Source organism: Hordeum vulgare, chromosome 1H (genome assembly GCF_904849725.1).
Source record: "Hordeum vulgare subsp. vulgare chromosome 1H, MorexV3_pseudomolecules_assembly, whole genome shotgun sequence".
Taxonomy (NCBI): Eukaryota; Viridiplantae; Streptophyta; class Magnoliopsida; order Poales; family Poaceae; genus Hordeum; species Hordeum vulgare.
Window position 1 is genome coordinate 439,360,722 of NC_058518.1, and position 21,310 is coordinate 439,382,031.

Sequence of the window (21,310 nt, forward strand, 5' to 3'; positions counted from 1 at the left end):
ATGCGGGAGATAGAACTGCACACAAGGTATTGCAATCAGGTTTCTATTGGCCCACTCTCTTCGAGGATGCCCGTAAGTTTGTCTTGTCTTGTGACGAATGTCAAAGAATAGGTAATATCAGTAAACGTCAGGAAATGCCTATGAATTATTCACTTGTCATTGAACCATTTGATGTTTGGGGCTTTGATTATATGGGACCTTTTCCAAAATCCAACGGGTATACTCATATCCTAGTTGCCGTTGACTACGTTACTAAGTGGGTAGAAGCTATCCCAACTAGTAGTGTTGATCACAAACACTTCTATCAGGATGGTTAAATAAGTTATTTTCCCTAGATTTGGAGTCCCTAGATATCTAATGACCGATGGTGGTTCACATTTCATTCATGGTGCTTTCCGTAAAACGCTTGCTAACTACGATGTCAACCATAGAATTGCTTCTCCCTATCACCCTCAATCCAGTGGTCAAGTAGAGTTAAGCAATAGAGAGATTAAACTAATTCTGCAAAAGACTAGCAATAGGTCTAGAAAGAATTGGTCTAAGAAGCTCGATGATGCACTGTGGGCTTATAGAACTGCCTATAAGAATCCCATGGGCATGTCTCCGTACAAAATGGTATACGGTAAAGCATGTCATTTACCTGTTGAGCTAGAGCATAAGGCTTATTGGGCAATCAAAGAGCTCAACTTTGATTTCAAACTTGCTGGTGAGAAGAGGTTATTTGATATTAGCTCGCTTGATGAATGGAGAACTCAGGCATATGAAAATGCCAAGTTGTTCAAAGAAAAGGTTAAGAGGTGGCATGCTATATAATTCTCGTTTAAGATTTTTTGCAGGCAAGCTTCTCTCTAAATGGGAAGGTCCTTACATTGTTGAGGAAGTATATCGTTCCGGTGCCATCAAGATCAACAACACGGAAGGTAATTTTCCAAGGGTGGTAAATGGGCAAAGAATCAAGCATTATATCTCAGGTACTCCCATAAATGTTGAAAGCAATATTATCAATACCATAACTCCGGAGGAGTACATAAGGGATATTTATCAGCCTGTTTCAGACTCCGAAAACAAAGAGGTATGTTACTCGGTAAGTAAACCGACTCCAAAACTTTTCTAGTAGGAATTTTTCTCCGTTTTGGAATTTTTGAAAAAATAGAAAAATTTAAAGAAGTCCGGAAAGCGCACGAGGAGGCGACAAGCCTGCCAGGCGTGGGCCACCCCCTGACCTCGCCTGGGGGGCTTGTGGCCACCTCGCGTGCCTCCCGGACTCTGTTTTCTTGCGGAGTACTCCTTCTAGTCGGAAAAAATCATTATATATTCTCCCGAAAGGTCTGACCCTCGTATCACGCAAATTTCCTCTCTTTTCGTTTCGAGTCTGTTTTCTGTCGCAGATTTAGAGCAACATGTCGTCTCAGGAATCTAAGGGGGAGAACGATCTCCCTCAAGTCTTTGGAGAAGTAAATGCGGATCTGAAAAGAATGGAGGTCATGGAGGCCAAGGAAAGGCTACCTAAAGAAACCAAGGGCAAAACTAAGGAGGAGAATCAGGCGTGGGACGAAGGGCAATCTGTGTTCAACAAGGAAGAAGTTTAAGAAGTGGATTTCCTTCAACCCTACCTCCACCTACTGTCTCCATCCTTGATTGAACTCTTAAGGTTTTCTGAAACAACTCGTGTTCGCAATACTTTTCTCACTCGTGAAGTTGTTTTGCTGGAGAAACATATCACAGAGCTCCAAGGTATAAATCAAAGATTGATGGCCCTCTTGGAATCAAAGGACAAAACAACTCCACCACCATCACCTCCAAAGGAAGACAACTAAGCATGGGTATGGGCAATCCCCTTGGCTTGTGACAAGCTTGGGGGAGTTGTCCCGGTATCATATCATCATCACATCTTTTGTCTTTACCTTTTCTTAGTTCGATCCTTTTTGGTTTTATCTTTCTCTAGTAGAATTAAAGTTCTTAGTGTTCTAGGCTTGAGTTTTGCTTTGTGTCTCCCCCGATGTATTCGAGCTCGTGAGCCATATAATAAAGAGTGTCTTAGTTAAGGGCCTTGCCTCATGCCATGATCAAGAGAATGAGAAAAGAACAAAAGCATGAAAGATCATGTAATGATCTTATGGGAAGTGATGGCTTCACATATAAAAAGAATGTTGATTGAAACTTGTTGAGGGTGGACAAACATAGACCTTGGTCATTGTTGCAATTAATAGGAAGTGATAAATAAGGAGAGGTTCACATATAAATATATCATCTTTAACACCATATATGATTGTGAATACTCACTAAACTATTACATGCTTAGAAGTAGATGTTGGACAAGGAAGACAACATAATGAATTGTGTTTGCTTGGTTCCGAACAATGTTATATGACTAGAGATCCCTTAGCATGTGACGATTGCTTCCACCTCATATTAGCCAAAACTCACGCACCAAGTAGAGATACTACTTGTGCATCCATAAACCTTCAACCCAGTTTTGCCATGAGAGTCCACCATACCTGCCTATGGATTGAATAAGATCCCTCAAGTAAGTTGTCATCGGTGCAAGCAATAAAAATTGCTCCCTAATATGTATGATCTATTAGTATGTGGAAAATAAGCTTTGTACGAACCTGTGATGAGGAAGACATAAAAGCGACAGACTGCATAATAAAGTTCTTTATCACAGGAGGCAATATAAAGTGACATTCCTTCACACTAAGAGGACACACATCCAAACCTCAAAAGCGCATGACAACCTCTGCTTCCCTCTGCGAAGGGCCTATCTTGTACCTTTACTTTTTGTCCTTGAAAGAGTCATGGTGATCTACACCAATTCCTTATTTCGCCTTTATCTTGGCTAACTTCATATGCTAGGGAAAGATCTATATTCATATGTCGGCTTGGAAGTAAGTATTCATGAATTATTATTGTTGACATTACCCTTGAGGTAAATAGTTGGGAGGTGAAACTATAAGCCCCTATCTTTCTCTATGTTCGACTGAAACTTTGATCTCATGAGTACCACGTGAGTTGTAGCAATTGTAGAAGACAAAAAGATGATTGAGTATGTGGATTTGCTTTACAAGGTCTTATTTGACTCTTTCCGATGTTGTGATAAATTGCAATTGATTCAATGACTAAAGGCTATCGGTTGTTAATTCTTGGTAAGGCTCTTGACCCATACTTTACCTTGTGAAGGAATTGTCATTTTAGCATAAGAGTTCATATGATGGTATTGCTCTTCTGAGTATGATCATGATGCCTGCTTGTCCGTATCTTGTTTTGTCGACACCTCTCTCTCTAAACATGTGGGCATATTTATTGATCCCGGCTTTCCCTTGAGGACAAGCAAGGTCTAAGCTTGTTGGGGAACGTCGCATGGGAAACAAAAATTTTCCTACGCGCACGAAGACCTATCATGGTGATGTCCATCTACGAGAGGGGATATTTGATCTATGTACCCTTGTAGACTGCACAGCAGAAGCGTTAAGAAACGCGGTTGATGTAGTGGAACGTCCTCACGTCCCTCGATCCGCCCCGCGAACCGTCTCGCGATCAGTCCCACGATCTAGTGCCGAACGGACGGCACCTCCGCGTTCAGCACACGTACAGCTCGACGATGATCTCGGCCTTCTTGATCCAGCAAGAGAGACGGAGAGGTAGATGAATTTTCCGGTAGCGTGACGGTGCTCCGGAGGTTGGTGATGATCTTATCTCAGCAGGGCTCCGCCCGACCTCCGCAGAAACGCGATCTAGAGGTAAAACCGTGGAGATATGTGGTCGGGCTGCCGTGGCAAAGTTCTCTCAAATCAGCCCTAAAACCTCCGTATATATAGGGGGAAGAGGGGGAGCCTTGCCTTGGGGCTCAAGAGGCCCCAAGGGGGTCGGCCGAGCCAAGGGGGGAAGGTCTCCCCTTCCAAACCGAATCCAACTTGGTTTGGAAGGTGGAGTCCTTCTTCCATTTCCCACCTCCTCCTTTTTTTTCTTTTCTCTTTGATTTTCTTCCTATGGCGCATAGGGCCTTCTTGGGCTGTCCCACCAGCCCACTAAGGGCTGGTGCGCCACCCCCAAGGCCTATGGGCTTCCCCGAGGTGGGTTGCCCCCCCCCCGGTGAACACCCGGAACCCATTCATCATTCCCGGTACATTCCCGGTAACTCCGAAAACCTTCCGGTAATCAAATGAGGTCATCCTATATATCAATCTTCGTTTCCGGACCATTCCGGAAACCCTCGTGACGTCCTTGATCTCATCCGGTACTCCGAACAACATTCGGTAACCAACCATATAACTCAAATACGCATATAACAACGTCGAACCTTAAGTGTGCAGACCCTGCGGGTTCGAGAACTATGTAGACATGACCCGAGCGACTCCTCGGTCAATATCCAATAGCGGGACCTGGATGACCATATTGGATCCTACATATTCTACGAAGATCTTATCATTTGAACCTCAGTGCCAAGGATTCATATAATCCCGTATGTCATTCCCTTTGTCCTTCGGTATGTTACTTGCCCGAGATTCGATCGTCAGTATCCGCATACCTATTTCAATCTCGTTTACCGGCAAGTATCTTTACTCGTTCCGTAATACAAGATCCTGCAACTTACACAAAGTCACATTGCTTGCAAGGCTTGTGTGTGATGTTGTATTACCGAGTGGGCCCCGAGATACCTCTCCGTCACACGGAGTGACAAATCCCAGTCTTGATCCATACTAACTCAACGGACACCTTCGGAGATACCTGTAGAGCATCTTTATAGCCACCCAGTTACGTTGTGACGTTTGATACACACAAAGTATTCCTCCGGTGTTAGTGAGTTATATGATCTCATGGTCATAGGAATAAATACTTGACACGCAGAAAACAGTAGCAACAAAATGACACGATCAACATGCTACGTATATTGGTTCGGGTCTTAGTCCATCACATGATTCTCCTAATGATGTGATCCCGTTATCAAGTGACAACACTTGCCCATGGTCAGGAAACCTTGACCATCTTTGATCAACGAGCTAGTCAACTAGAGGCTTACTAGGGACAGTATTTTGTTTATGTATCCACACATGCACTGTGTTTCCAATCAATACAATTATAGCATGGATAATAAACGATTATCATGAACAAAGAAATATAATAATAACTAATTTATTATTGCCTCTAGGGCATATTTCCAACAAAGCTTGGGGGAGTTGATACGTCCATTTTGCATCATGCTTTCATGTTGATATTTATCGCTTTTTGGGCCGTTATTACACTTCACGGTACAATACTTATGCCTTTTCTCTCTTATTTTGCAAGGTTTATATGAAGAGGGAGAATGCCGGCAGGTAGAATTCTGGCGTGAAAAAGGAGCAAGTTTGAGATACCTATTCTGCGCAACTCCAAAAGCCATGAAAATCAAGGAAGAATTATTTTGGATTTTATAAAAAAATACTAGGCCGAAGAAGTACCAGAGGGGCGCCAGCAGGAGGCCACAAGCCTGCTAGGCGCGGCCTCCCCCTGGCCGCGCCTAGGGGGCTTGTGGGCTCCCAGCTGGCCCTCTGGCTCCCCTCTTTTGCTACAAGAAGGGTTTCGTTCCAAAAAAAATCAAGAGGAGGCTTTCGGGAGGATTCGCCGCCGCCACGAGGCGGAACTTGAGCAGAACCAATCTAGAGCTCCAGCAGGACGATCCTGCCGGGGAAACTTCCCTCCCGGAGGGGGAAATCATCGCCATCGTCATCAACAACACTCCTCTCATCGGAGGGGACTCGTCACCATCAACATCTTCATCAGCACCATCTAATCTCAAAACCCTAGTTCATCTCTTGTAACCAATCTCCGTCTCGTGACTCCGATTGGTACTTGTAAGGTTGCTAGTAGTGTTAATTACTCTTTGTAGTTGATGCTAGTTGGATTACTTGGTGGAAGATTATATGTTCAGATCTTTGATGCTACTCATTACCTCTCTGGTCATAAATATGGTTATGCTTTGTGAGTAGTAACTTTTGTTCCTGAGGACATGGGATAAGTCATGCTATAAGTAGTCACGTGAATTTGGTATTCGTTCGATATTTTGATGTGTTGCATGTTGTCTCTCCTCTAGTAGTGTTATCTGAACGTCGACTACATAACACTTCACCATTATTTGGGCCAAGAGGAAGGCATTGGGAAGTAGTAAGTAGATGATGGGTTGCTAGAGTGATAGAAGCTTAAACCCTAGTTTATGCGTTGCTTCGTAAGGGGTTGATTTGGATCCACTAGTTTAATGTTATGGTTAGACTTTGTCTTAATTCATCTTTCGTAGTTGCGGATGCTTGCGAGAGGGGTTAATCATAAGTGGGATGCTTGTCCAAGTAAGGGCAGTACCCAAGCGTCGGTCCACCCACATATCAAACTATCAAAGTAGCGAACGTGAATCATATGAACATGATGAAAACTAGCTTGACGAAAATTCCCATGTGTCCTCGGGAGCGTTTTACCTCCTATAAGAGTTTGTCCAGGCTTGTCCCTTCCTAAAAAAGGGATTGGGCCACTTTGTTGCACCGTTGTTACTATTGTTACTTGCTACTTTCTACAAATCTTCTTGTCACACAACCACTTGTTACCGATAATTTCAGTGCTTGCAGAGATTACCTTGCCGAAAACCTCTTGTCACATCATTCTGCTCCTCATTGGGTTCGACACTCTTACTTATCGAAAGGACTACGATAGATCCCCTATACTTGTGGGTCATCATGTATCAAACGTCGAACGTTACTGGGTGACTATAAAGGTCCTCTACATGTATCTCCAAAAGTGTCTGTTGGGTTGGCATGGATCAAGACTGGGATTTGTCACTCCGTGTGACGGAGAGGTATCTCGGGGCCCACTCGGTAATACAACATCACAACAAGCCTTGCAAGCAATGTAACTACGGAGTTAGTTACGGGATCTTGTATTACGAAATGACTAAAGAGACTTGCCAGTAACGAGATTGAACTAGGTATGGAGATACCGACAATCGAATCTCGGGCAAGTAACATACCGAAGGACAAAGGGAACAACATACGAGATTAAATGAATCCTTGACATAGAGGTTCAACCGAAAGAGACCTTCATAGAATGTGTAGGAAACAATGTGGACATCCAGGTCCCGCTATTGGTTATTGACCGGGGTGCGCCACAGGTCATGTCTTCATAGTTCTCGAACCCGCAGGGTCTGCACACTTAAGGTTCGGTGACGTTTCGGTATTACTGAGTTATGCGTGTTTGGTAACCGAAAGTTGTTAGGAGTCCCGCATGAGATCCCGGACATCACGAGGAGCTCTGGAATGGTCCGTTGGTAAATATTGATATATAGGAAAGTGGGTTTTGAACTCCAAAAAAGTTTTGGGCATTTCTGACAATGTACCGGGAGTGACGAATGGGTTCCGGCGGTCCACCAGGTGGGCCCACCCACCCCAAAGGGTCTCATGGGTTGTGGGAGGACGTGTACCATCCCTTAGTGGGCTGGCCGAAGCCTCCACTAAATCCCAAGGCGGATTGGAGGTGGGAAGGAAAGAAACCCAAAGGTGGAAAAGGTGGAAAGGGTTTCCAAGTGGAGAGGAGGAATCCTACTCCTAGTAGGATTGGAGTAGGATTCCTCCACCTCCAATTTCGGCCAAACCTTGAGGGTTTGAGGCTGCCTCCTCCCCTCCCTCCCTCCTATATATACTAGAGGTTTTAGAGGTGAGGGTGAACCCTAATTGCCACGTGCTCCCTCTACTTCTCTCTAGATCTGTTTCTCCTCTAGTCTAGTTCGACGGTGCTTAGGCGAAGCCCTGCTGGATTAGTTCACCACCACCACCATGCCGCCGTGCTGGAGAACTCATCTACCTATCCGCCCCTCTTGCTGGATCAAAAAGGTGGGAATCGTCATCGAGTTGTACGTGTGCTGAACGCGGAGGTGCCTTCCATTCGGCACTAGATCGGGATCGTTCATGATGGGATCATGGGACGGATCGTGATGAGATCGCGGGACGGGCTGCGATTTGGATCGCGAAGATGTTCCACTACATCAACCGCGTTATATATGCTTCTGCTTAGCGATCTACCAGGGTATGTAGATTCACTCTCCCCTCTCGTAGATGATCATCACCATGGATAGGTATTGCGTGTGCGTAGGAATTTTTTTGTTTCCCATGCTATGTTTCCCAACATTACGATCATGCAAAGCAATATGACAATGAATGCCCAAGTCATCAAAACGGAAGCGGTGGAAGTTGCATGGCAATATATCTCAGAATGGCTATGGAAATGCCATAATAGGTAGGTATGGTGGCTGTTTTGAGGAAAATATAATAAGGCTTATGTGTGATAGAGTGTATCATATCACGGGGTTTGGATGCACTTGCAAAGTTTGCACCAACTCTCAAGGTGAGGAAGGGCAATGAACAGTACTATAGAGGCTAGCAAATTACGGAAAGGTAAGAGTGCGTACAATGCATGGATTCACATTAGTCATAAAGAACTCACATACGTATTGCAATATTTTATTAGCTCTCTTGAAGCAAAGCACTACCTGCATGCCTCGAGGGAGAAGGTTGGGAGGAGTTAACCATCGCTCGACTCCGATTATAACAACACAAAGGATTTCAATCAAGGATAAATTATGCCCCAACTTCATCGCATAACTAGAGACTATACGTGCATTCTTCGGGAATCACAACCTTAACATCAATATTCTTAATAATCCAAAATCATCAACTAGTTCACCCACATATTACTATCTTAATTTCGCAAAACTATTGTAGGGAATCAAACATATCATACTAAGTGATCTACAAGTTTTATGTAGGATTTTGTGACTAACCACGTAAATGACCAATTCCTTTTGACTCTTTAAATAGGTATAAGTGAAGCATGCGAGTTTATGTCTTTCTACAAAAGACCACACTTCAATAAATATAAGTGAAGCAAAAGAGAATTCTACAAATAACGGTTTTCTATATGTACAGAAACACGCAATCCAAAGTTCGAATGATATGAGTGAAGCACATGAAGCATTCTATAAATCCATACTCAAAAGATATAGGTGAAGTGCAATGAGCATTCTACAACCATGGAATATCTCATACCAGCATGGTGCATAAAATAAAAGTGAAAACTAAACACAAAAGACGCTCCAAGATTTATGCATATTACGTGAACGACACGAAGGCCAAAACATACCGATACTTGTTGAAGAAAGATGGGATGCCTTCGGGGGCATACCCAAGCTTAGACGCTTGAATCTCGTTGGATATTTACTTGGCATGACTTGGGCATCCCCAAGCTTGAACTCTTTCCTCTCCTCCTTGTCCTCATATCAAGACCTCCTCGATCTTCGAATACTTCATCCACACAAAACTTAACAGAAAACTCGTGAGATATGTTAGTATAATAATGCAAATTACTACCTTAAGTACTGTTACAAACACATTAATATTTTGTTTTTGCATTATATCTAGTGTAATATAACTTCTCCATGGCTTATACCACTGATAGAGTCGATAGTTTCATCAAAACGAGCAAAACAATGCATCAAAAATAGAATCTCTCAAAAACAGGACAATCTATAGTAATATAAACATTAACCATATTTATCTAGCTTTAAATATTCTGAAAAATTAGGAATAACTAAATAATTTAAAAAAATCAGAAACTTTCGACGTTGGAGTAAGAAATGTAAATTCACGCACTACAACCAAAGTTTCTCTTTTTGCACCGCACATACCAACAAGCAATCTAATCATCCTAAAGGAAAATCTTTTTATAATACAATGGATTTTTACAAGGGGATAATTATTATTTTGGAAATTTTTCTATAATCGAGATTCACAAAGTTTCCATGGGCATGAACAAAGTTCAAGGACGTCCCCCACTTCAACGGTGTTCATCTTTCTCACTTTCAGTTTCCTTATTGAAAAGCTTTAGGTTCCCCTCCATATTTTTTGTTTTTAAAATTTATAAAAGCACACAATATAAATGAATGACTCTTTAAAACTTCCGGGTTATCTCCCTTGTAGCGTTTTCTTTAAAGCCATTAAGCTAGGCATAAAGTGCTCAAGTAATGGATCCACCAAGATCCCAAGGTATATCGAAGCCAATTTTAATTAACAATGATTTGTAATTTAGTAGTGATCAAAAAGCAACATATATCATGCAATGACGAATTCTGACTCTCTTCCTATGCATCAGCATGTCATAAAAGAGCAATTCATGCACATCAAGTAAAGGCCAATACATAGCATAAGCAGTTTCTTGCAATTTTATCGTGTTGGAAACACAAAGAGGTGGAGATGTAGTTCCTCTCTCATAATAATTGCAAGTGGGATAAGCAAGCACATGCATATTATATCCATCAAAATCATCATGTGTAATGGTAAAACGCAACCCATTAATATAATCCTTAATAAGAGCAAACTTCTTAGAAATAGTGTAGTTGGGAGAATATAAAAAGATACTATCATGTGTGGGTGCAATAGCAACAACTTCATTCTTAACATAAGGAACTATAGAAATTTCGTATTAAAAAGCATAATTTATATTGGCATCTTGGCCACAAGCATAACAAGTATAAATTTCATCAAAAAGGGATATTTCAAAAGAATCAACGGGATCATAGCAGTTATAATAGCATTCATCCTTCAGTAAGCATGAAGGGAAATTAAGTAATGTATGAGTTGAAGAGTTACTCTCATTAGAAGGTGGGCACGAGTAGCTAATCCGCTCTTCCTCCTTTTTTCTTCACTTTCCTCTTCATCTTTTTCATCCATTGAACTCGCAAATTCATCAGTTTCTTCTTCCATAGACTCATGCAAAATAATAGTATCTTCTTGGACAGCAGAGGAGTCCTCAATATATAGTTTAACATAAGAGTTAGAAGCTTAGTTTTCATAGCAATATTTAAGTATGTCAAAATTTTCAGATTTCTAAAGAGTAGCATCATACTTTTCAATCAAAGAAGCAATTTCATAAGCACCCTTAAAAGCAACAAAGTCTTCAATTTGTTCAACATCATAATAACTATAAACACCTTTAGCATAAGAACATAAGATTTCATTATCACTAAACTCACATTGGTAGGGAAGGTGTTTCTTAGGGTCTTCAAACCAACAAATAAAATCATATATTTCACATAAATTCCACGCGTAGTAATGCAAAGTTATAATGTGATGCCATAAAAGTTTCACTTTCTGAGATAAATGGTGTCGCACATAATAAGGATGCTCATGTACTAATTTGCCCTCAACTAAACAAGTTGGGGTTTTAGCACGAGCACATAGGTATCGAAGATGATCCAAGTAAAAAGCTTCAGAAGTATGATAGATTTTGGGTGGTTCTTCAACCATTGGTTCAGTAGGTACAACTATTTTTTTGGTATTTTGTATTTACTACCCATAACTAAAGATAGAAAACAAGAACAAAATAAAAACTACTTAATTATAAAACAAACAAGCACACACGATAATATTCACCCCACACTATTGCTCCCCGGCAACGGCGCTAGAAAAAGGTCTTGATAACCCACAAGCATAGGGGATCGTTTGTAGCCCTTTTCAATAAATAAGAGTGTCGAACCCAACGAGGAGCTAAAGGTAGAACAAATATTCCCTCAAGTTCTATCGACCACCGATACAACTCTACACACAGTTAACATTTGCTTTACCTAAAACAAGAATAAAACCATAAGTACTTTGTGAGAATAAAACTAGAAATAAATTGCAAGATAATAAATATAGTAGTGTAGTAGCAAGCTTTTTGTAACACAAGATAAGGATTTGTCCCTAGGCAGTTGACCACGTTACTAGACCGATAACAAGTATTTATGTGGGAGAGGCCACTGCTAGCATGTCATCCCTTACTTGGAATTCTTTGCACTTATGATTGGAACTGTTAGCAAGCATCTGCAACTACTAATGTTCACTGAGGCAAAACCCAACCATAGCATTAAGATATAAATTGGTCCCTCTTCAATCCCGTATGCACCAATTTCTATGTTAGGAAGAAGTATTTTGTCACTCTTGTGCTCCAATGCATAGTCCTATCAACATACAACTAACCCTATGGTGTGATCCACACGAGTGCTCATATGATGGGCACCAAAGGACAACAACATATCCACAATCAAATTAAACCAATCATAGCAATTTCATCAATTAGCCCGTAGGACAAAACAAATCTACTCAAATATCATAGGATAGCCACATATCATTGGTAAATACTATGTAGTGTTGACAACCATGTTTAAGTAGAGAGTTACAGCAGGAAAAGAGGTGTCACACCGCTGCATACAGGGGAAAGAGTTGGTGTTGACGGCGGCAAGATTATTGATGTAGATCGTCGTCACGCTCCTTGTCCCGGCGGCACTACGGTCCCACCGGGAAATAGGGGGAGAGAGCCCCCCTCCTCCTTCTTATTACTTTGCCTCCCCTATATGGGAGGAGAGTTTCCCCTCTGGTCCATGGCCTCCATGGAGGCGGAGGGGTAGGAACCTCTCCGAGATTGGATCTTCCTCTTTGTTCTCTTCAGTTTCGTGTTCCTGTTTTCTCGCCCTTTGCCATTTCTGAAATTCCTGTAGATCCATAACTCCAATCGGGCTGAAATTTTTTACACGAATTTTCTCCACAAATTATCTTTCTTGCATCCGAAGTAGAGCCACAATCGACTTATGGGGTGGACACTAACGACCACTTCACGCCAAGGGGTGTGGGACGTGCCCTGGTGAGTAGTGGAGGTTGTGGGCCTCCATTGACGTTGATTCCAACTCCCAAAAATCACATATATAACGAAATAATTTTTGTAATTTTTTATCGCGTTTGGACTTTGTTTGATATGGATATTCCGTGGAACAAAAAACATGCAACAAAAAGGAATTGGCACTCGGCACTTGATAAGTAAGTTAGTCAAATAAATCATATAAAATGTTGCCAAAAATATGTGAAAATTGTATAATATTGGCATGGAACAATAAAAAGTTATATATACGACAGAGACGTATCAACGGTTGTGAGGCCACAACGTTCATCATAGACTGTTGTAGGCTAGGATGAGGTTCAACGATGGTGTGGTCGATCGCGCGACGTGTTGCATGCTCCCCCGATGTGGCAATACAACAAGCACCTCCCGGCATCGTCGACGTGGTACATGATCCTCCATCTTCTCCATGCCCTCTAGCATGGCCAGCCGGTGTTGCTTCTGCAACACATGTAATATTGCATAGACAACAATGGTACTTTTGATAATGTTGCCGAGACAACGATGGCGCTCTTAAAAAACGATCCAAAACAAGACATGTGTTGCAAAGATTTATCCAACGAGACCTCGGTTGCAAAGGTGCTCTATTGCAATGGTGAAATATGATGCTTTGTCACACATAAAGACAACTCGTGAGGCAAAAAAGATTCACCAAGCGACACATAACACACGTCATAGCGTTTGAAAGAAGAAAGAAACCATAAACGAGTTCAATTGGCACGCAAGGAAGCAGAAAATGCAACATAGTAGGTTTATGGATCAGCTCTTTGTGCTTTGCAAGTACGTGGCCGTCTATGATCGGGACAATGTCGGTGTTGCGTAATAAAAATGCTAAGCCTTGTTGGAAGCTTTGTTTCTCCAGCCTAGACAACTGCAGCGGAGGGATCTTGATAGCTTCTGGAGTGACGAACATGGAGATCAAATGGACGTGTTGGAGTGAGTGGCGGCAAAATTTCAAGTTTTGACCCTTTAGGGGTAGTTTAGCCAGATCTGACCCCGGTCTAAAAAATCGGGATCTGACCCTTTTTCCTACTGCCGGCGAGCTCGGCGGTAGGGTAACATAGCCTACCACCAGGGTCCTGGCAGTAGGCAACTAATCCATGTCAGCAGACCTAAACGGTTTTCATCCCCCTCCATCCCACTTTACCGCTGCTAAACCCGGCGGTAGCACATCTTGCCCTATCGCTCGGGTCCCCGGCGATAGGCTCTAGACAGCTATAAGCTGCATCGTTCCGCCCGCACCACCTCCATCTCCCCTTCCTAGCTGCCCGAAGAACAAAGGAGTTCTTCCTATCGCCCCTCTCTCATATCCTCCACTCCCCCTCGGACCCCCTTCGTTTCTTCACCATTTTTGCGGATCGAGATGGCCCCGCAACGAGAAAAGTATGCTCTCTCAATCCCGCCAATTATTTTTACTCAAGTAGCTTCCGTTTCGATGCATTATTTGGTACAAATGAACCATGTCTTTGTACAAGATTTAATTTTTTATCCTAGGGTTATTCATCTTGATTATACATGTTGTATGGGGTTGAATATGAACTTGTAGTAACTCCTTGTAGAGATTGTATGTATTTTAATGATGAAACGAAGTTGATGTAAGAATAATAAATGAATGTTGATATGATGCATGTAGGAGGAATTTTGTTTTGATGTGATGCATGTTGGTGATATGGACGAATCATATGCATATAATGAATGTTGGAGGAATTATGCATAAGTCATTTCTATTTTTTTACAAATTGAATAAATGAATGAGTCATGTTAAAAAATTGCTTATGCAAAATGAATGAATGAATCATGTTAAAAATGCTTATGCAAAATGAATGAATGAATCATGTTAAAAAATGCTTATGCAAAATGAATGAATGAATCATGCTTATGAATCATGTTTACAAATGAATGAATGATTTTTTTAGAAATGTTAGTTGGATTATGCTTATGTTTATGTGTTTGCAAAAAAAATTAGGATGCCCCCTCTTCCGGACAACATTAGTACTAAGTACTCCATGCTTGACCCTGCGTTCGACAAGGCCGTTTCATAGAGAATGGAGTGGTAATTACCATGCTTGAACCAAAGCTTTTGAATCGATGAAAATAAGTTACTATTATTTTATGTCTACATTTTGACAGATGCTCTCGCCACTTTGGATGAAGGGTCACACCAAGGTCGTTGAGATGGAGTACGACGAGCGCTATGCGCCGACGCTCGTCCACTCAGCTCTCACAGCTTTGGTGGACCGGTGGAGGCCCGAGACGCACATTTTCCATCTCCCATGTGGTGAGGTGACGGTGAGGCTCAAGGATTGGGGATAATTAAGGCCCTATCGATCGAAGGCATGCTCTCACTAGGCGAGTCAATAAGAAGAATTGGCAGGATATGGTTATCACCCTCATCAATGGCTGCCCCCCACGCTAAGGGTAACCTGACATCCGGTGTACCGTTGCCCTGACTCCTTAAGAACCGAAGGAAATGCGTGAAAGATGGCGATGGTCGGGCCGTAGAGTTGTACGCGAGGGGCTACCCATGGTATCTTCTCATGGAGGTCGTGTTTCCAGACTGCTCAAGGGACACTGTCCTATGGATTTATCTCGACTTCCTAAAGGACTATGATGCAGGGTACAACTGGGAGTCTACCAGCCTCGCATACCTATACGGTTCGGTAAGAAAAATATCACAGTGTTCTTTAGTGTATGTACATTTGATGCTTTAAATTGTGTCATCTTATCATCAATTGGTGTTTGTGTAGGTGGAAGATGCAACGCAGAGGACAAAAACAATGTTCGGTGTGTGTGGATTTGTCTAGGCCCTCTCCATTTGGATGTGGGAGTGAATCCCGATGGACCGTCCTCAGAAAATGGACCGGCGTCCATGGATGGATTGTGGCGGATGACGATGAAGCTCGATACCCGACCGTCGTGTATGCTTGGGACAGGGTGAAGGTGTACACGGGAAAATCCACTGCGTTGTATGAGCTCTTCACCAACGAGCTTGATGCTCTAGCGGCTTTCGAGGTATACAAACTAGTTTATGAATAGTTTTGGCGCCACTTTCACGTGAGCTTACCAATTTTTTGTACTAGGTTAATTGGCGGTCTTATGATGGACGGCGGTGTGGGTTCCTGCTGAACGTGATGTGCTAGCATGGCAAGCTTCTTTGGCGGTTTATTGTGCCCGTGATTTGTGTGTACGCCGTCGAGTATCATTTGCTACATCACGTGGCCACTCAATTTGGTAGGACGCAACGTACCCCACCGGGCATCTACGACAACACCGGTGGCTCCGACCTACAATTGTGAGTGCATTGTTCTATATTGCCGTGTTTTGTTTTGATGTTTTACATTGTTTCTTATGATGCTTTACATTCTTTCTTATGCCTTGCAAGACGAGCAGGCATAAGTGTCGGTCGATGAAAGACTGGGGAGAGAAGCATGAAAAATACGTGCGGAATGAAACGAATGGAAGACTCGCAAAGATGTGGAGAGGAAAGATGTGAGAATGAAGAAGAGGGGGAAGAAGTCGAAGAAGGATTGGGCAAGTCCATCCCTGGTTGAGAAACTGCATCCTCGTCTCCGCAAGAATATGACGGATGAGACCCGTTCAAAGAACAATGAGGACCATACCTCCAAGAGGAGAAGGAGGAGCAAGTGAAGCTGATGTCGTTCACTACTCGCTTAGTTAAACATTTCGCCATTTGTGTTGGCTTTGTCGAACTATTTATTATTTGCTATGTGGAACCATTTGCTACTATTTGCTATGTGTGATATGTTTAGTGGTTGAATTTTCATTCATATCAAGGTGTGATACATGATACACTGTGTGAGATGTGCATATATATTGTTTTAAGACTCTACTATTGCTTTGCTGTGGAAAAAATTTCAAACCAAAACACACAAGAAATGTAAAAAAAATGCATCGTGAGCACACCCTACCGCCAAGGTCCCTAGGGATAGAATGTGGTACCCTACCGTAAATTCTCATAGATTACTAGTTCCAATACTTTGAACTGGAAAGGACTCACCTACCTCCAAAGGCCTTGGCGATATGTTTTCAGATCCTATCGCCGCAAGCCCTCACGGTAGGGCCCTCGCCACATCATCCTCACACCGTTTGACGGCTGCTTTCGTTCAGCCTGCCGCCAACCTACCTCAAGGGGTACTGACGGTAGGCTGTGAAACCCTGCGAACCTATTTCGAGAGGTGCCGACGACGGTAGGAAAAAGATTAGATTTTTTTTAAAACGGAATCATATTTGACTAAACTACCCCTTTTTTTGTTCGAAACGGAATCATATCTGGCTAAACTACCCTCAAAGGGTCAACATGAAACTTGGCCGTGAGTGGCCAAAAATTTCCCACATCATCCTCACACCGTTTGACGGCTGCTTTCGTTCAGCCTGCCGCCAACCTACCTCAAGGGGTGCTGACGGTAGGCTGTGAAACCCTGCGAACCTATTTCGAGAGGTGCCGACGACGGTAGGAAAAAGATTAGATTTTTTTTAAAACGGAATCATATTTGACTAAACTACCCCTATTTTTTTTTGTTCAAAACGGAATCATATTTGGCTAAACTACCCTCAAAGGGTCAACATGAAACTTGGCCGTGAGTGGCCAAAAATTTCGCCGTTGCCGGGGATCGAACCCGGGTCACCCGCGTGACAGGCGGGAATACTCACCACTATACTACAACGACTTTGATGCTTACAAATTTGGTTGTACGTTCTACAACAGGAGGACGTCTTCTCCCCACAAACACAAAGCAACCACCACGAATGACTTCAGTCAGTGTGTTTGCACTTATTGTGCTCTCACGACCAGACACCTTGGGCTTGGTGCGGTGATTCTAGTGCGACTTGTGACGAGGAACAATCAATCTCCCAAGCACACTTGACCTCCTAATGATAATTGATACGATCCGCTAGCTGCCTCATCAAGAGTCAGTAGGCTGAAAGATATAGCATCAGATTCAGAGAGGAAGGCAAGTGCAGAAGCATTGATGTCTTATAACATGTTTGTTTTGAAACGAACCGACGATTATTGTCAACAAAAAGAACCCGGAGAAGACAAGCGGCGCAGAGTAAATGGCACCCTCCAAGCTTTGAACGATCTAAGGATCAATACTGATTGGCACTGGAACAAACACTAGAGATTGGTCGTAAAAGAGAACGCCAGGAGCACTCTACGTGATCAAGTCATAGCTGCTGTCAGGGGCGGTCAGCTAGCAGTTCCTTTGTTCCGAAACTGATTCGCTCGATCTAAGAAAGCACTGACTGACGCTGGCCGTTGGGCTGTTTAATTTACAATGGCGGAGCTGAAAAAAATTCCTCAAGCATAGATTTGGCAATTACAGTTATAGTTTCGCCAATATAAATGCAACATATGAAGATATGAAGTTCCCTTTGTACTAGACCAGGTGGCGAGCGATTTTACTACATCCACTATGTAGTAAATATTTGTATTTTGCCACAAAAAGAGTGTCAAGAGTCGCCACTCGCCACTCATCATACACACATAGAAAAGAATGACACCACAAGCTGCGTATAAGCAGTAAACATCTTTGTGCAGCACCCTGATACACAGCTTCCAGTTACAGGTTACACAGTCGGCCAAGCTCAAGCATTCTTGGCATGGACACCAGCCTCCGGCAGCAAACACACGAGCTGCCTCGCGTGTACAGAGTACAGGGTCGCAAACCTGAGGAAAGAGGCGCTGCACGCCGCGAATACCCTGAACCACACGGATGAGAACAGGGTCAGTGTCAGGCTCTGACCGTGAACAAGTGCCGTAATTCTTCAGTTAGGTGTAGCGCTCCCGAAAACGCTTCGCTGTATCCAACGGCCCTCATCGCTGGTGTAAAACCTGGCTCGACGGACATGATGTATCAGGACAATGCTTTATTTACTTCCGTGGTAGTTTTTTTTTTTTTTTTGACATTTACTTTCATCGTAGTTATAAGAGCATCTCCGGCTGCGCCCTCAACAACCCCCCAGACCATACTTTTTTGTCGGTAGAGAAAAAAGGCCCACTCGCGTCCCAGGAGCCCTTTTCGCCGGTTAGGGCCGAAATTGGCCCAGGCGGTCCCAGGCCGAACCCAGCATGCTGGGACGCCCGAGGGCGCCGACGGAAACATTTTTGGCGCGAAAAAACTATGGACCCGCCGAGTCGGCGACTAACGCGCGGTTGTCGTCCTCATCGTCTCGTTTCCCGTGAGAATCAATGCGAAGGTTGTGTCGTCGGCCAGCCTTCCATTGATTCACGGGCGGTGCAGTGAAGGCGCGGCGACGCGCGTCCCGACGACGCACATCTAGTCCGTTCCTGCTATGCGTTCACACGGCGCCACTCCGCGAGGAGGACGGCGTCGTCATCCTCGACGACAACACGAGGAGGCGCCCGGGCCTTCCAACCCCGTTTCGCCACGGCGACCCAGGGCAGGGGTGCAGCAAGGACGGCGTCGGAGCGCATGACGACGGTGGCGATGACTATACCAATTTCTAGAAGCTTCTTGGCATGTAGAAGGTAGCGGCGTCGGCGGCAACAGCGGGCGGCGGTGACCTAGTTAATTATGTTTTTACTTCACTTTTTTTACAAATTTGAATTAAAAATTATGAATTTCCTTTGAATTTGAGTCGTTTTGGGTCGAGTTAGTTTTTTTAATCAGTTAGGGCGACCTCTGGGGGCCAACTGAAAACCCAAACCCCCCACGTCAATTTTTTCGCCGACGCGCACCCAGGCTGCGCTATTTCACGCCCTTGGGGGCGAACGGCTGGAGATGCTCTAATTGGTGAACGTACATAACAACCGGGTTGCGGGTGTGATCCCCATCGAACCATTTTCCATGTCTAGCCTTTGGCTTGGAGATACTTCAATACAGATCTTTGCTCTTGATTTGGCCAGTTCATCCCCATTTTTTCTTGATTTACATTCCTATACTCTGATCTGATCTACTCCCTTTGTTTTTAAATATAAGTTTTTTTTAGATATTCCACTAAAAAATACAGACGAAGCAGAATGAGTGAACCTATACTCATTCGAAATAGGTTTTCGCCCCACTTTATAAATAAATCAACGATCAACATACACATTCAACCATATATAACAGCATGGGTGACCACACATTCTAACCCAAAGAAAGCAAAAGAAATAAGGAGACAGTGTCACATACAGGTTCAAGCACAGATAGATAGCGGGTGCGAGTGCTGCATAAAAGCAAGGAATTTGAAGAAGTCCGCTGCCACTAGCGAATCTATACTGTAAAATATGTTTATATACATCCATACGTAGTCTCGAAATGGGCTTTCGCCCCGATTTATAGGTTAAAACAACGATCCATACAACCAACATACAAGTTCAACCCGAGATAGTAGCATCGGCAATGGCACACTCTAGCCGAAAGAAAATATATTTTTTTAGAAAAAAGCCACCTAGTGGCGGGAGAGCATCGGCCTTTGAGGGAGGCAAGTCCTCACTCCGTAGTCTAAAGCGCATCCACCATGCCATCAAGACGATTCCGGTGTCGCTACCTAGAGAGCTTGTGCCACTGCTGCATAAAAGCAAGGAATTTGCAGAAGGAGTCAGGCGCCTGCATTGGGAAGATCCTCTCAGTCACCATCTTATTGCGGACGTCCAAAGGATCCATGACATAGCGACAAAGATCAACCATAAGAAGCGACGACGTCGTCCAGGATGGGTGGCCCTGGTTTGGAGAAACTCCGCGAAGTCCTATGCCTCCCATTCGGACCCAGGAGCCTCGCGTATGAATTCCCACATGACCCTCACCGTCGTGCGTGTAAAAATTATGTGTGTCAGCGTCTCTGGGACCACGCATAAGGGGCACATGCCATCTCCAGGGTCGTGCCACTTAAGCACCTCCGTCCCCGAAGTGATTCGATCACGGAGCAGCTGTCGCACAAAAAAATTGATCTTCAAGGGAAGGGGAGCCTTCCATAAAGACGAGAGCCAAGGGATGATGGGGAGCGGCAAAGGGCGTGATATGTCGAACTAACCGAAAATTCCCTAGATGGGGATAGGCGAGAGACCACCGTGTCTGGATAATCCAGGAGCACCTGAGGCAAGGCGTCTAGCAGATGGATCCACTCGACATTTTCTATCTGGCCGAATGAGTGCCTGAACCTAATGTCACATTGCCTTTGGTGGATGGCCGCATAAACGAGAAGGGATGGGTGTGCGTATATGGAAAACAGGACACGAAACCTCATTATGAGTGGCTCATCCCTAACCCATGGGTCTAGCCAGAACTCGGTCCCTTCCCCATTGCCTATATTAAAGGAGATTCCTAGGATAATTTCCTCCTTGATCTTTTGGATAGCGCATTAGAATTGGCATCCGCCCGCGCGGGAACATGCGAGGAGCGGTTCACCTTAGGTACTTTCTCTCAAGCAATTTTAGCCATAATCCACGTCACTTCGAAGGATCCACGGTACCCATCGTAGCATGAGAGCGGTATTCATAAAGCGGGAGGTCGTAATCCGCAACCCGCCATAGTCCTTGAGTCAGTAGATATCTTCCCACTTGACCATGTGGTACTTATGGCGACCGTCAAATTCCTGGCAGAAGAACCTGGCGAGCTGCTCA

At 43.7% G+C, this 21,310-nt stretch overlaps 1 non-coding gene across 1 annotated transcript; it reads right to left on the reverse strand.

Moving 5' to 3' along the window:
• Positions 1–17,339: 17,339 nt before the first annotated feature.
• Positions 17,340–17,411, reverse strand: TRNAD-GUC. Its single transcript has one exon. It is a non-coding gene; the product is annotated as a tRNA-Asp (tRNA).
• Between the last annotated feature and the right edge of the window lie 3,899 nt (positions 17,412–21,310).